The sequence below is a fragment of the Coturnix japonica genome, chromosome 2 (assembly GCF_054131305.1).
Source record: "Coturnix japonica strain WE chromosome 2, WE-NBRP24, whole genome shotgun sequence".
In the NCBI taxonomy this organism is placed as follows: Eukaryota; Metazoa; Chordata; class Aves; order Galliformes; family Phasianidae; genus Coturnix; species Coturnix japonica.
The window spans coordinates 70,677,490-70,692,294 of record NC_140664.1 but is presented as its reverse complement, the minus strand read 5'-3'; positions in this window follow the sequence as shown (position 1 = coordinate 70,692,294).

Genomic DNA, 14,805 nt, shown 5'->3' with positions numbered 1-14,805 from the left:
ATAGAAGGAGCAAATTCACCAGTTCTTACACCTTCTGTGTCTGCACACTCAGCCCAGTGCTCTGGGACATGGTAGGAAGGATCTGCCTGCATTTGTAAGGAACGCAGGGACAGCAGAACTCTTGTGATCCGATGGTTTTTTATTGATCCTGCCTGAGAGTGCACTGAACTCTGCTCAGAGATTCTGTCAAGCCTGGAAAGCTTCCTATAATCTCTGCCTCAGCAGAAAATACCCAGCAGCCAGATTAAATCTCCCTTACAGTGACTTTCATGTCATCAGAGAGGAGGTTTGAAAGAGATGCAAGAAAAAATGGCCACCTTAATGTGCTAGAGGTGCACGGAAGTGTTTTAAAATACGTTTCCTGTTTCCCCCTTTTGCATGATCTCCTTTTAAAAAAGCATAATTCAAATCAGTATAAAATGCATTTTCTTAAATGGTGTCAACTACAGGAAATGTTCTTTCAAGTCTGTGACATTTATAACCATGAAACACTACAAGAGCACTACGGCATCTTATCTCTGAAGGTCACATTTGGAGTTCACATGCATATAAAAAAAATCCCCCAATGGGAGGATTATTCAAATTGCTGCAGACTTATCCTTTCTGTATTACCTCATATTTGTTCTCTCAGTTGCACACTCCGTAATTCAAACATTGCATGCCCCCTAAAATGTGAGCATCTCCATTCCTGTTCCTCTGTACTGGAACGCTGTGCCTCAGTGTAAATTTGTCTTGCCAGTGAGTTTCCAAGGGAGTTCAAGATCCTGTTAACATAAACTAGACAGGAGGACTGGGGCTTTTTGAGCTGTTAGTCAGAGATTTCTGCTACATGAGAGTCAATGCTTTGTCCTTCCTCCAAATGCCAATAAACTAAGGTAAAATTGTGCAGTGCCTAAAATTTGTATGTCTAAGGTTGCCATCTTGCAGTGCCAAACTGAAGAACTTTTCTCATGCATCCTTTGATTTGTAACTGAAGCACCGTTCATCAAATTGCTTTTCTTACTGCTTCGAAATTGCAGGAAGAACACAAGCAAGTGACTCAGAATTGCACGCCACTACAGTGAACGTAACCATCATTTAAGACAGAGGATACAAGTTAGAGGATCCAGTGGGAACCATCTGAGGGAAGCTCTTCTACCAAGTGCTCAGGTTCTCCAAGGAGGATTTTATCCAACCCTTGAAGCCTAGTGAGGCTGTCTCTTCCAGTACAGTTACATCTGTAGTGCAGGCAGTGTACTGACACTTAACTATAGCCAAACCATATGCAGCTTGATTTCATGTTGCTATGTTCCTGGCAGTGCTGACGGAGCATGAAGCAGCAATTTTTTGCATGTGTTTGTGAAAGGCACAGTACAGAATGTTCAACACCTCAAGGGATCCAAAATAAATATGTTGTGGTAATGGCCTTCTGAATGTGGAAGAGAATATTATAACACTTAAAGACAAGTAAACAAGTCAAATGACAATTGAGGCTTTGTCAATTTGTCATTTTTTAAGTTCAACAGAGTAGAAAATACCTGTACCTTTCCTACCATGCTTCGGCAGCTCTACACCATGCATTGGGGGCTAAATTTTATCCCTGTACAGTACATCCTTCTCAGATAAAAATTAAAAGTACTTTAATGTAGATACTTGGATACTGCATGGGGTTTTGATAAAACACATGGCTAATTCTAGTTGTATAAAGCCCTCCTTCCTTCCCTTCTTACCATTCCCTACCTTTAGCACCGATATAAAATCAAAGAAGTTTTGCTTTCTAGATGATGTTGACGTCCCTCCTCAGTACTGCTTGTGAAGATGTTGCATGGGGGTTGCATTGTTAGCTGCCATTGCGCCGCAAACCTGGAGAAGCCTTGGCTGCAGATCCACAAAGCATAAGCTCAGATAACCATGCCACTTGGCACTTCCAGCCAAATGTGAACTGTTTAAAAGTGTGTAATGCCTGCTTTCACGTGGATTTGTTACCAGCCATTCATTAACAAGGAATGATGTATTCCTTGCTACAGCAGAGAGTCCTAACCTTCATCGTTGCCCTGGTAAGCTGGTTTTGCCACCCATTTCCAATTGATCCTGCTAATACAAAGCTGTAAGCACACACTTGACCAAGGAAAGGACATAAGGCTTGTATGTCTAGGTCTGTAATCTCTGTGGGTAGGTGTCATTATAGTACTTCCTTTACCTGCATTTTTCATTGTGATTCAATAGAGCTTGTATTTAAATTGACAAAGGGTTTGTATTGAAAGTTGGAAAGATGAGTTGCTGTCATCTCAGCTTTATGTAACTACATGATACTCATACAGTGGATAAATTATAACAGACAAATAAGCATCTCTGCCCACAAGAAACTTCTGCATAAAAAGACATGAAAGGATGCAGAGCGGAAAAGTTCAGTGCAGAAAAACAGAAGTTTGGAGGGTTGACAGTTCTGCAAAGCAGCAGTAAGTCTGTGAGGCCAGATGTCATCCTAGAGGTGGAGACCATTAGCAGGATTAGGAAACACCAGCAAAAGATTATTAAAAGCAAGAAAACAAACCACTAGTTATACTATCTAAAACAGTCTGGATTTAAGTTTCCTATACAGTGAGGTTGAAGTAGTATTACATACCAGTAAAACATTTGTAAGAACGTTAAGAAGGTTGCAAAGACAAGCACACTTAATATTAAGAAACATGTTAACTTGGATTAAGCCTTGCAGCTTTATTTCCTTCCTTCTGGGTGTATGTGCACCTGGGCAGAGCTTTTGTGATATGCTCCTGCAGTGTGTCAGCAAGCGGGCAGGAGGCCTGTAAGGCCTGGTAGCCTTACAACAAAGAGAGCTGAAACATACCCTTTTATGTGCCAGCTTGTACCCTCCCTGCAATTTTAAAGCAATGCCTTTAAGAAATACACTGTCAGGTTCTTCAAAGTCTCAAATGAACCTGTTTGTTATTTCTGCATGGGCTCTTATTTAAAAATCCAGGTTAGTCAGCGCAGCAAAGGAGAAAAATACGAATTAAACTAAAAGTAGGATTTTCGTTTGTGATAACACAGAATCATAGACTCATAGAATCCTTAGAGTTGGAAGAGATCTTTGAAGGTCATAAAGTTCAACTCCCCTGCAGTGAACAGGGACATCCACAGCCCAATCAGATTGCTCAGAGCCTGATCCAGCCTGGCCTGGTTGAAAGACTCCAGGGATGAGGCATCACATTTCTGTGCAACCTGCTGCAGTGACTTAACGCTGTCACAGTAAAAGATTTTTACTCATATCCAACCTAAATGGACATATCCAACCTAATTGGCAGCCCATGGCTTGGATGGGTACACTCTTGGCTGGGTAAGGAGCTGGCTGGAGGGTCGGGCTCAGAGAGTGGTGGTGAATGGAGTTAAATTCAGCTGGCAACTGGTCACGAGTGGTATTCCCCAGGGGTCGGTGCTTGGGCCTCTCCTCTTCAATATCTTTATTGATGACCTGGATGAGGGCATCAAGTGCACCCTCAGTAAGTATGCAGATGACACCAATTTGGCTGGGAGTGTGGATCTGCCTGGGGGTATCGAGGCCCTATAGAGGGATCTGGACAGGCTGGAGAGCTGGGCTGAAGCCAATGGGATGAGGTTCAACAAGACAAAATGCCGAGTCCTGCACTTTGGCCACAATAACCCCAGGCAGCGCTATAGGCTTGGGGCAGAGTGGCTGGAGGACTGTGTTGAGGAAACAGACCTGGGGATATTGATTGATTCTCAGCTGAACATGAGCCGACAGTGTGCCCGGGTGGCCAAGAAGGCCAATGGCATCCTGGCTTGCATCAAAAACAGTGTTACTAGCAGGAACAGGGAGGTAATTGTCCCCCTGTACTCAGTACTGGTGAGGCCGCAGCTCAAGTACTGTGTCCAGTTTTGGGCCCCTCACTGCAAGAAAGACATTGAGGCCCTGGAACGCATTCACAGGAGGGCTATGAAGCTGGTGAGTGGTCTGGAGAACAGGACTTAGGAGGAGAGGCTGAGGGAGCTAGGATTATTCAGCCTGGAGAAGAGGAGGCTCAGGGGAGACATTATTGCTCTCTATAACTTTCTGAAGGGAGGTTGTAGTGAGCTGGGGGTTGGCCTCTTCCCTCGTGGAGACAGTGATAGAACTAGAGGCAATGGTTCCAAGCTGTGCCAGGGCAGATTCAGGCTGGACATAAGGAAATATTACTTCTTGGAAAGGGTAGTCAGGCACTGGAATGCACTGCCCAGGGAGGTGGTAGAGTTACCGACCATGGGAGTGTTCAAGAAACATTTGGATGTTGCGTTGAGGGATATGATTTAGCAGGGAAGATGGTTCAACTGATGATCTTCTTGGTCTTTTCCAACCTTGATAATTCTGTGATTCTGTAAATCTTCCCTTTTTCAGTTTGGAACTCTTTCTTGTTGTCATATCAGCACGGATGGTGCTGAAGGGTCTGTCTACTTTTAGGCAACCAAGCCTACCCTGTGGTCTGTGAGCCTGTATTTCGCATGGGTGAGGTGTTCCACCCATGTGGATTATGTCTGTGGTCCTACTCTGGATGTGCTTCAACAGGTCCGCAGACTCTGGAGGCCGTCTAGTCCAACTCCCCTGCAACGAAAAGGGAAGCCACAGCTCGAGCAGGCTGCCCAGGGCCTTATCCAGCCTTGCCTTGAAAGCCTCTGTGGGTGGGACATCAACCACCAACGCTCAGCAACCCGTTCCAGTGCCTCAGCACCCTCACTGCAAAAGATTTTGTCCTTGTACCTTACCTAAACCTACCCTCCCTGAGCTTGTAGCCATTTCCCCTTGTTCTGTCGCCACCGACCCTGCTCAAGAGTCTGTCCCCTTCTTCCTTGGAGCTCTCCTTTAGATACTGGAAGGCCGCTATCAGGTCATACTGCAGACTTCTCCAGGCTGAAGAGCCCCAGCTCTCTCAGCCTGTCCTCCTGGTGGGAGAGGTGTTCCACCCCGTGGATCACGTCTCTGGCCCTTCTCTGGATGCGCTCCAACAGGTCCGCATCCCTCCGGTACTGAGGCCTCCACACGTGGACGCAGTACTCCAGGCGAGTCCTCAGCAGTGCGCAGGAGAGGGCAGGATCACCTCCCTCAACCTGCTGGTCACGCATCTTTTGATGCAGCCCAAGCTACGGGTGGCTTTCTGGGCTGCAAGGGCACATTGCTGGCTCGTGTCCAGCTTGCCATCCACCAGTACCCCCAGGTCGTACTCGGCAGGGCTGCGCTCACACTTTTCGTCCCCCAGTTTTTCTTGGAGATGAGGGTTGCCTCGACCCAGGTGCAAGGCTGTGCATTTGGATCTGTTGAACCTCTTGAGGTTCCCCTGGGCCCAGTGCTTCAACCGGTCTTGGTCTCTCTGGAAGGCATCCCATCCCTCTGGTGCGTCGGTTGCACCCCACAGCCTGGTGTCATCAGCAGACTTGCTGAGGGTGCTCTCAACCCCACTGTCAGTGTCACTGAGGAAGATAGTGAAGAGCCTGGGGCCATGACCGCTGCCCGGGGAGTCTGTCCCAGAGCCCGACCACCCTGTCCGTGTTGAACCTTTCCCTGATGCCCAGGCCGAATCTCCCCTGACGCAGCCCCCTGCCGCTCCCTGGGGTCCTGTCCCTGCCACCAGAGAGCAGAGCTCTGCGCTGACCCTCCGCTCCACCTGTGAGGAGCTGCAGGCTGCTGTGAGGCCTCCCCTCAGCCTCCTCTGCTCTGGGCTGAACGAGGCAAGGGACCTCAGCCGCTCCTCATATGCCTTGCCCTCTGGATCCTTCAGCATCTTTGGAACTCCCCTTTGGACGCCGCCTGCTAGTCTGCGCTTCTATGACGGCTTCCTCCTACATTGTGGCGCCCCTGTTGGGTCCTTTTTAGGTCAACACCCTCGTATTTAAACATGAGGGGAAAGCAAGTAATTGTTGGTAAAAGCTTTCTAGTTGCAAATGGCCTTAAGGATGTATACTCAAAGATCTGGAGGGTTTTTTGGAAACCCACAGGTTCATAGCTGACTGCAGTTTATGAGGTCGAGCTTGGGCTGGACGAGCACCTTGGCTCTCTTGCAACCTAGCCTACCCTGTGGCCTGTGAGCCTGTGATTGGCATGGCAGTAGATACTCCCGAGCCGTTGCTGGAGGGAACATCTGTGAAACCAAATTCAGCAGAAATTCGTGGTCTGCTTTTTCTTGCATAGCTGCACTTTCACAGAAAGACCCGCAGGACGGTGCTCTTTTTTGCTGTCAGGCACCGGAGGAGAACACGAGTTTGTCAGTCGCTAAGTTGAATCACCTGCCAAACGCTGGTCTACAATCAAATTGTTGCACTGGCACGCCAGGGAAAGGTCACACCCATCTGCCCCCCGCTCCTCCCCAGAGTACCCAAAGAAATAGATGCAGAAACCGTCAGCTGGGGTGTGGGTGGGGTTTTATGGACTAAAAGAACAGGGATATGATGGGGGAATGGGAAGTATTTGGTTAGATGTAATTGTATTCTCGGTGGCCATGGCCGTGTCTCTCGCAGCAGTCGGATGTGTGGCTGAAGCTGGGGCTGCCACGGCCGTCTGATCGGTGGTCGTGTCCGTATCTCGAGTGGTGTTCTGAGCGGTAGCTGGAGCTGTGGCTCCTGAAGCTGCTTGTTTGGTGGTGGTAGCTGTGCATCCCGTCATTTTGTCCATGTCCAGCATGCCAGGGCCTCACAACATGTCCATGGGCACCACGGCATCCGGGTGCGGGATGAGGAGCCCACTGCGATTGACTTCCTCCCCAGCGGCTCCCTCTGGGGCTGTAGTACCACTGGTTGGAGTACATGTCCATGGGCCTCACAGCATCCACCGCCGGACGGGGGATGAGGAGACCCATTGGATTGACTCCCCAGCGGCTCCTTCTGGGTCTGTAGGAAAACTGATCGGAGTCCACCTCCATGGGCCTCGCAGCATCCACCGCCGGACGGGGGAAGAGGAGACCCATGCGATTGAATCCCCAGAGGCTCCTTCTGGGGCTGTAGGTAAACTCTTCGGAGCCCACGTCCATGGGCTCCACAGCATCCACCGCCGGATGGGGAATGATGAGTCCCATGCCCAGGAATCCGCAGGGGATCGTGCTGGGTGCTGGGGCACTTTGAGGGGATCCCACCTCCGTGGGCTTCTCGGCATCCGTTGCCGGACGAGGGATGAGGAGCCCCATGCCGTTTTGCCCACAAGGGGCAACGCTGCTCTTTGCGGTCTTCTCTGCGCACCTGAGCATTGCCCGCAGCACATTCCTCTCACGGCGAGCATGTTGAGATCTCCAGCCTGGCCGCGGCCGGAGGAAAAGATTTGCTTCCACGCCGTTCTGCGATCGCTGCGTGTGCCTCTGCAGCACGCCGTTCTTGGGCTGATGAAGCACACGTGTGATCTTCATCTTGTCCCTTCCTGGAGACTAGAGACTAGCCTCTGGTGGGCTGCACAAGAGACTGGGCACAAGAACGATGGCTGTGGCTCTCACGCACTAGCGCCTCTCGTGCGCCCGTTGCACTTGGTCTGCGTGCCAGGTGGCGTCTTCCTCTGCGCTTCCTGGCACTGCCTCTCTCTCGCCCCACACCAGGTGGGCAAACGCCTGCCTTCCTGCTCTGGCTCGTCTCCCGTCCACGCACGCGTGGCACCCAGAAGGCCTGAGCTCGGCAAGTGAGGGCCAGCTGCCGGTGCTCCCGTACTTGTGGGTTGTGACACAAAGGGCGCGGCACTGGTGGCCATTGTGATGTCCGCAGGCCGCTGCAGTGGCCACTGTGACAGCGTGTGATGCGTGCGGCTGACCCTGGCCGTGTTGGCCGTGGCGGGGGGAGCGTGTTCTGTGGCCTCATCATGGAGTGGTGGTTTCTGATCAGTATGTCACACCGTAGCATCACGTAGCGTACTGGCAGTTTAGGAGTCCGTGCTGCAGTTCTGTGGATTGCCGATGGTTCCGGGTACCTGGTTCTCAGAAGAGAAGGAATGAACCGCGGCTCCCAGAAGGCTTTGTCGTTCCGCTTCCGTTCTCCGTTCAGAGGGAATGACGAAGCTGACCGGGAGTCACGAGGTTGTTCCTCTTCTGCCCGCCGTGCCTCTGTGTGCTCCCTGGCCAGCTTTTCTACAGCACATGAGTGAGGCCTTTGGCTTTGGACTCTCCGACTTCTTTGATTTATTCACTTCAGTTCCAATTATATTGCATTGCACTGTATAATCTCGCATTCTGCTGTCATTTGTAGTGAGTGTGGGTTTTTTCCTTAGCTGGTGGCCGCTGTTTTTCCTCGTCCCTGCCCATCTCCCTGCCTTTTCCCTGCCCCCCTTCCCCTTTTCCCCAGGCGTGGGACCGGGTGTCCTATCGTCCCGTCACGCGAGTTGGCCGAACCAGGCTGAACCATGATAGGCCTGACCTGCCCCTGTGGAGACACAGGATCGCAGAATCCTAGAGTCGAGTTGCAAGGGACCTCTGGAGGCCGTCTAGTCCAACTCCCCTGCAACGAAAAGGGAAGCCACAGCTCGAGCAGGCTGCCCAGGGCCTTATCCAGCCTTGCCTTGAAAGCCTCTGTGGGTGGGACATCAACCACCAACGCTCAGCAACCCGTTCCAGTGCCTCAGCACCCTCAGTGCAAAAGATTTTGTCCTTGTACCTTACCTAAACCTACCCTCCCTGAGCTTGTAGCCATTTCCCCTTGTTCTGTCGCCACCGACCCTGCTCAAGAGTCTGTCCCCTTCTTCCTTGGAGCTCTCCTTTAGATACTGGAAGGCCGCTATCAGGTCATACTGCAGACTTCTCCAGGCTGAAGAGCCCCAGCTCTCTCAGCCTGTCCTCCTGGTGGGAGAGGTGTTCCACCCCGTGGATCACATCTCTGGCCCTTCTCTGGATGCGCTCCAACAGGTCCGCATCCCTCCGGTACTGAGGCCTCCACACGTGGACGCAGTACTCCAGGCGAGTCCTCAGCAGTGCGCAGGAGAGGGCAGGATCACCTCCCTCAACCTGCTGGTCACGCATCTTTTGATGCAGCCCAAGCTACGGGTGGCTTTCTGGGCTGCAAGGGCACATTGCTGGCTCGTGTCCAGCTTGCCATCCACCAGTACCCCCAGGTCGTACTCGGCAGGGCTGCGCTCACACTTTTCGTCCCCCAGTTTTTCTTGGAGATGAGGGTTGCCTCGACCCAGGTGCAAGGCTGTGCATTTGGATCTGTTGAACCTCTTGAGGTTCCCCTGGGCCCAGTGCTTCAACCGGTCTTGGTCTCTCTGGAAGGCATCCCATCCCTCTGGTGCGTCGGTTGCACCCCACAGCCTGGTGTCATCAGCAGACTTGCTGAGGGTGCTCTCAACCCCACTGTCAGTGTCACTGAGGAAGATAGTGAAGAGCCTGGGGCCATGACCGCTGCCCGGGGAGTCTGTCCCAGAGCCCGACCACCCTGTCCGTGTTGAACCTTTCCCTGATGCCCAGGCCGAATCTCCCCTGCCGCAGCCCCCTGCCGCTCCCTGGGGTCCTGTCCCTGCCACCAGAGAGCAGAGCTCTGCGCTGACCCTCCGCTCCACCTGTGAGGAGCTGCAGGCTGCCGTGAGGCCTCCCCTCAGCCTCCTCTGCTCTGGGCTGAACGAGGCAAGGGACCTCAGCCGCTCCTCATATGCCTTGCCCTCTGGATCCTTCAGCATCTTTGGAACTCCCCTTTGAACGCCGCCTGCTCGTCTGCGCTTCTATGACGGCTTCCTCCTACATTGTGGCGCCCCTGTTGGGTCCTTTTTAGGTCAACACCCTCGTATTTAAACATGAGGGGAAAGCAAGTAATTGTTGGTAAAAGCTTTCTAGTTGCAAATGGCCTTAAGGATGTATACTCAAAGATCCGGAGGGTTTTTTGGAAACCCACAGGTTCATAGCTGACTGCACTTTATGAGCTCGAGCTTGGGCTGGATGAGCACCTTGGCTCTCTTGCAACCTAGCCTACCCTGTGGCCTGTGAGCCTGTGATTGGCATGGCAGTAGATACTCCCGAGCCGTTGCTGGAGGGAACATCTGTGAAACCAAATTCAGCAGAAATTCGTGGTCTGCTTTTTTTTGCATAGCTGCACTTTCACAGAAAGACCCGCAGGACGGTGCTCTTTTTTGCTGTCAGGCACCGGAGGAGAACACGAGTTTGTCAGTCGCTAAGTTGAATCACCTGCCAAACGCTGGTCTACAATCAAATTGTTGCACTGGCACGCCAGGGAAAGGTCACACCCATCTGCCCCCCGCTCCTCCCCAGAGTACCCAAAGAAATAGATGCAGAAACCGTCAGCTGGGGTGTGGGTGGGGTTTTATGGACTAAAAGAACAGGGATATGATGGGGGAATGGGAAGTATTTGGTTAGATGTAATTGTATTCTCGGTGGCCATGGCCGTGTCTCCCGCAGCAGTCGGATGTGTGGCTGAAGCTGGGGCTGCCACGGCCGTCTGATCGGTGGTCGTGTCCGTATCTCGAGTGGTGTTCTGAGCGGTAGCTGGAGCTGTGGCTCCTGAAGCTGCTTGTTTGGTGGTGGTAGCTGTGCATCCCGTCATTTTGTCCATGTCCAGCATGCCAGGGCCTCACGACATGTCCATGGGCACCACGGCATCCGGGTGCGGGATGAGGAGCCCACTGCGATTGACTTCCTCCCCAGCGGCTCCCTCTGGGGCTGTAGTACCACTGGTTGGAGTACATGTCCATGGGCCTCACAGCATCCACCGCCGGACGGGGGATGAGGAGACCCATTGGATTGACTCCCCAGCGGCTCCTTCTGGGTCTGTAGGAAAACTGATCGGAGTCCACCTCCATGGGCCTCGCAGCATCCACCGCCGGACGGGGGAAGAGGAGACCCATGCGATTGAATCCCCAGAGGCTCCTTCTGGGGCTGTAGGTAAACTCTTCGGAGCCCACGTCCATGGGCTCCACAGCATCCACCGCCGGATGGGGAATGATGAGTCCCATGCCCAGGAATCCGCAGGGGATCGTGCTGGGTGCTGGGGCACTTTGAGGGGATCCCACCTCCGTGGGCTTCTCGGCATCCGTTGCCGGACGAGGGATGAGGAGCCCCATGCCGTTTTGCCCACAAGGGGCAACGCTGCTCTTTGCGGTCTTCTCTGCGCACCTGAGCATTGCCCGCAGCACATTCCTCTCACGGCGAGCATGTTGAGATCTCCAGCCTGGCCGCGGCCGGAGGAAAAGATTTGCTTCCACGCCGTTCTGCGATCGCTGCGTGTGCCTCTGCAGCACGCCGTTCTTGGGCTGATGAAGCACACGTGTGATCTTCATCTTGTCCCTTCCTGGAGACTAGAGACTAGCCTCTGGTGGGCTGCACAAGAGACTGGGCACAAGAACGATGGCTGTGGCTCTCACGCACTAGCGCCTCTCGTGCGCCCGTTGCACTTGGTCTGCGTGCCAGGTGGCGTCTTCCTCTGCGCTTCCTGGCACTGCCTCTCTCTCGCCCCACACCAGGTGGGCAAACGCCTGCCTTCCTGCTCTGGCTCGTCTCCCGTCCACGCACGCGTGGCACCCAGAAGGCCTGAGCTCGGCAAGTGAGGGCCAGCTGCCGGTGCTCCCGTACTTGTGGGTTGTGACACAAAGGGCGCGGCACTGGTGGCCATTGTGATGTCCGCAGGCCGCTGCAGTGGCCACTGTGACAGCGTGTGATGCGTGCGGCTGACCCTGGCCGTGTTGGCCGTGGCGGGGGGAGCGTGTTCTGTGGCCTCATCATGGAGTGGTGGTTTCTGATCAGTATGTCACACCGTAGCATCACGTAGCGTACTGGCAGTTTAGGCAGTTTAGGAGTCCGTTCTGTGGATTGCCGATGGTTCCGGGTACCTGGTTCTCAGAAGAGAAGGAATGAACCGCGGCTCCCAGAAGGCTTTGTCGTTCCGCTTCCGTTCTCCGTTCAGAGGGAATGACGAAGCTGACCGGGAGTCACGAGGTTGTTCCTCTTCTGCCCGCCGTGCCTCTGTGTGCTCCCTGGCCAGCTTTTCTACAGCACATGAGTGAGGCCTTTGGCTTTGGACTCTCCGACTTCTTTGATTTATTCACTTCAGTTCCAATTATATTGCATTGCACTGTATAATCTCGCATTCTGCTGTCATTTGTAGTGAGTGTGGGTTTTTTCCTTAGCTGGTGGCCGCTGTTTTTCCTCGTCCCTGCCCATCTCCCTGCCTTTTCCCTGCCCCCCTTCCCCTTTTCCCCAGGCGTGGGACCGGGTGTCCTATCGTCCCGTCACGCGAGTTGGCCGAACCAGGCTGAACCATGATAGGCCTGACCTGCCCCTGTGGAGACACAGGATCGCAGAATCCTAGAGTCGAGTTGCAAGGGACCTCTGGAGGCCGTCTAGTCCAACTCCCCTGCAACGAAAAGGGAAGCCACAGCTCGAGCAGGCTGCCCAGGGCCTTATCCAGCCTTGCCTTGAAAGCCTCTGTGGGTGGGACATCAACCACCAACGCTCAGCAACCCGTTCCAGTGCCTCAGCACCCTCACTGCAAAAGATTTTGTCCTTGTACCTTACCTAAACCTACCCTCCCTGAGCTTGTAGCCATTTCCCCTTGTTCTGTCGCCACCGACCCTGCTCAAGAGTCTGTCCCCTTCTTCCTTGGAGCTCTCCTTTAGATACTGGAAGGCCGCTATCAGGTCATACTGCAGACTTCTCCAGGCTGAAGAGCCCCAGCTCTCTCAGCCTGTCCTCCTGGTGGGAGAGGTGTTCCACCCCGTGGATCACGTCTCTGGCCCTTCTCTGGATGCGCTCCAACAGGTCCGCATCCCTCCGGTACTGAGGCCTCCACACGTGGACGCAGTACTCCAGGCGAGTCCTCAGCAGTGCGCAGGAGAGGGCAGGATCACCTCCCTCAACCTGCTGGTCACGCATCTTTTGATGCAGCCCAAGCTACGGGTGGCTTTCTGGGCTGCAAGGGCACATTGCTGGCTCGTGTCCAGCTTGCCATCCACCAGTACCCCCAGGTCGTACTCGGCAGGGCTGCGCTCACACTTTTCGTCCCCCAGTTTTTCTTGGAGATGAGGGTTGCCTCGACCCAGGTGCAAGGCTGTGCATTTGGATCTGTTGAACCTCTTGAGGTTCCCCTGGGCCCAGTGCTTCAACCGGTCTTGGTCTCTCTGGAAGGCATCCCATCCCTCTGGTGCGTCGGTTGCACCCCACAGCCTGGTGTCATCAGCAGACTTGCTGAGGGTGCTCTCAACCCCACTGTCAGTGTCACTGAGGAAGATAGTGAAGAGCCTGGGGCCATGACCGCTGCCCGGGGAGTCTGTCCCAGAGCCCGACCACCCTGTCCGTGTTGAACCTTTCCCTGATGCCCAGGCCGAATCTCCCCTGCCGCAGCCCCCTGCCGCTCCCTGGGGTCCTGTCCCTGCCACCAGAGAGCAGAGCTCTGCGCTGACCCTCCGCTCCACCTGTGAGGAGCTGCAGGCTGCCGTGAGGCCTCCCCTCAGCCTCCTCTGCTCTGGGCTGAACGAGGCAAGGGACCTCAGCTGCTCCTCATACGCCTTGCCCTCTGGATCCTTCAGCATCTTTGGAACTCCCCTTTGGACGCCGCCTGCTCGTCTGCGCTTCTATGACGGCTTCCTCCTACATTGTGGCGCCCCTGTTGGGTCCTTTTTAGGTCAACACCCTCGTATTTAAACATGAGGGGAAAGCAAGTAATTGTTGGTAAAAGCTTTCTAGTTGCAAATGGCCTTAAGGATGTATACTCAAAGATCTGGAGGGTTTTTTGGAAACCCACAGGTTCATAGCTGACTGCAGTTTATGAGGTCGAGCTTGGGCTGGACGAGCACCTTGGCTCTCTTGCAACCTAGCCTACCCTGTGGCCTGTGAGCCTGTGATTGGCATGGCAGTAGATACTCCCGAGCCGTTGCTGGAGGGAACATCTGTGAAACCAAATTCAGCAGAAATTCGTGGTCTGCTTTTTCTTGCATAGCTGCACTTTCACAGAAAGACCCGCAGGACGGTGCTCTTTTTTGCTGTCAGGCACCGGAGGAGAACACGAGTTTGTCAGTCGCTAAGTTGAATCACCTGCCAAACGCTGGTCTACAATCAAATTGTTGCACTGGCACGCCAGGGAAAGGTCACACCCATCTGCCCCCCGCTCCTCCCCAGAGTACCCAAAGAAATAGATGCAGAAACCGTCAGCTGGGGTGTGGGTGGGGTTTTATGGACTAAAAGAACAGGGATATGATGGGGGAATGGGAAGTATTTGGTTAGATGTAATTGTATTCTCGGTGGCCATGGCCGTGTCTCCCGCAGCAGTCGGATGTGTGGCTGAAGCTGGGGCTGCCACGGCCGTCTGATCGGTGGTCGTGTCCGTATCTCGAGTGGTGTTCTGAGCGGTAGCTGGAGCTGTGGCTCCTGAAGCTGCTTGTTTGGTGGTGGTAGCTGTGCATCCCGTCATTTTGTCCATGTCCAGCATGCCAGGGCCTCACGACATGTCCATGGGCACCACGGCATCCGGGTGCGGGATGAGGAGCCCACTGCGATTGACTTCCTCCCCAGCGGCTCCCTCTGGGGCTGTAGTACCACTGGTTGGAGTACATGTCCATGGGCCTCACAGCATCCACCGCCGGACGGGGGATGAGGAGACCCATTGGATTGACTCCCCAGCGGCTCCTTCTGGGTCTGTAGGAAAACTGATCGGAGTCCACCTCCATGGGCCTCGCAGCATCCACCGCCGGACGGGGGAAGAGGAGACCCATGCGATTGAATCCCCAGAGGCTCCTTCTGGGGCTGTAGGTAAACTCTTCGGAGCCCACGTCCATGGGCTCCACAGCATCCACCGCCGGATGGGGAATGATGAGTCCCATGCCCAGGAATCCGCAGGGGATCGTGCTGGGTGCTGGGGCACTTTGAGGGGATC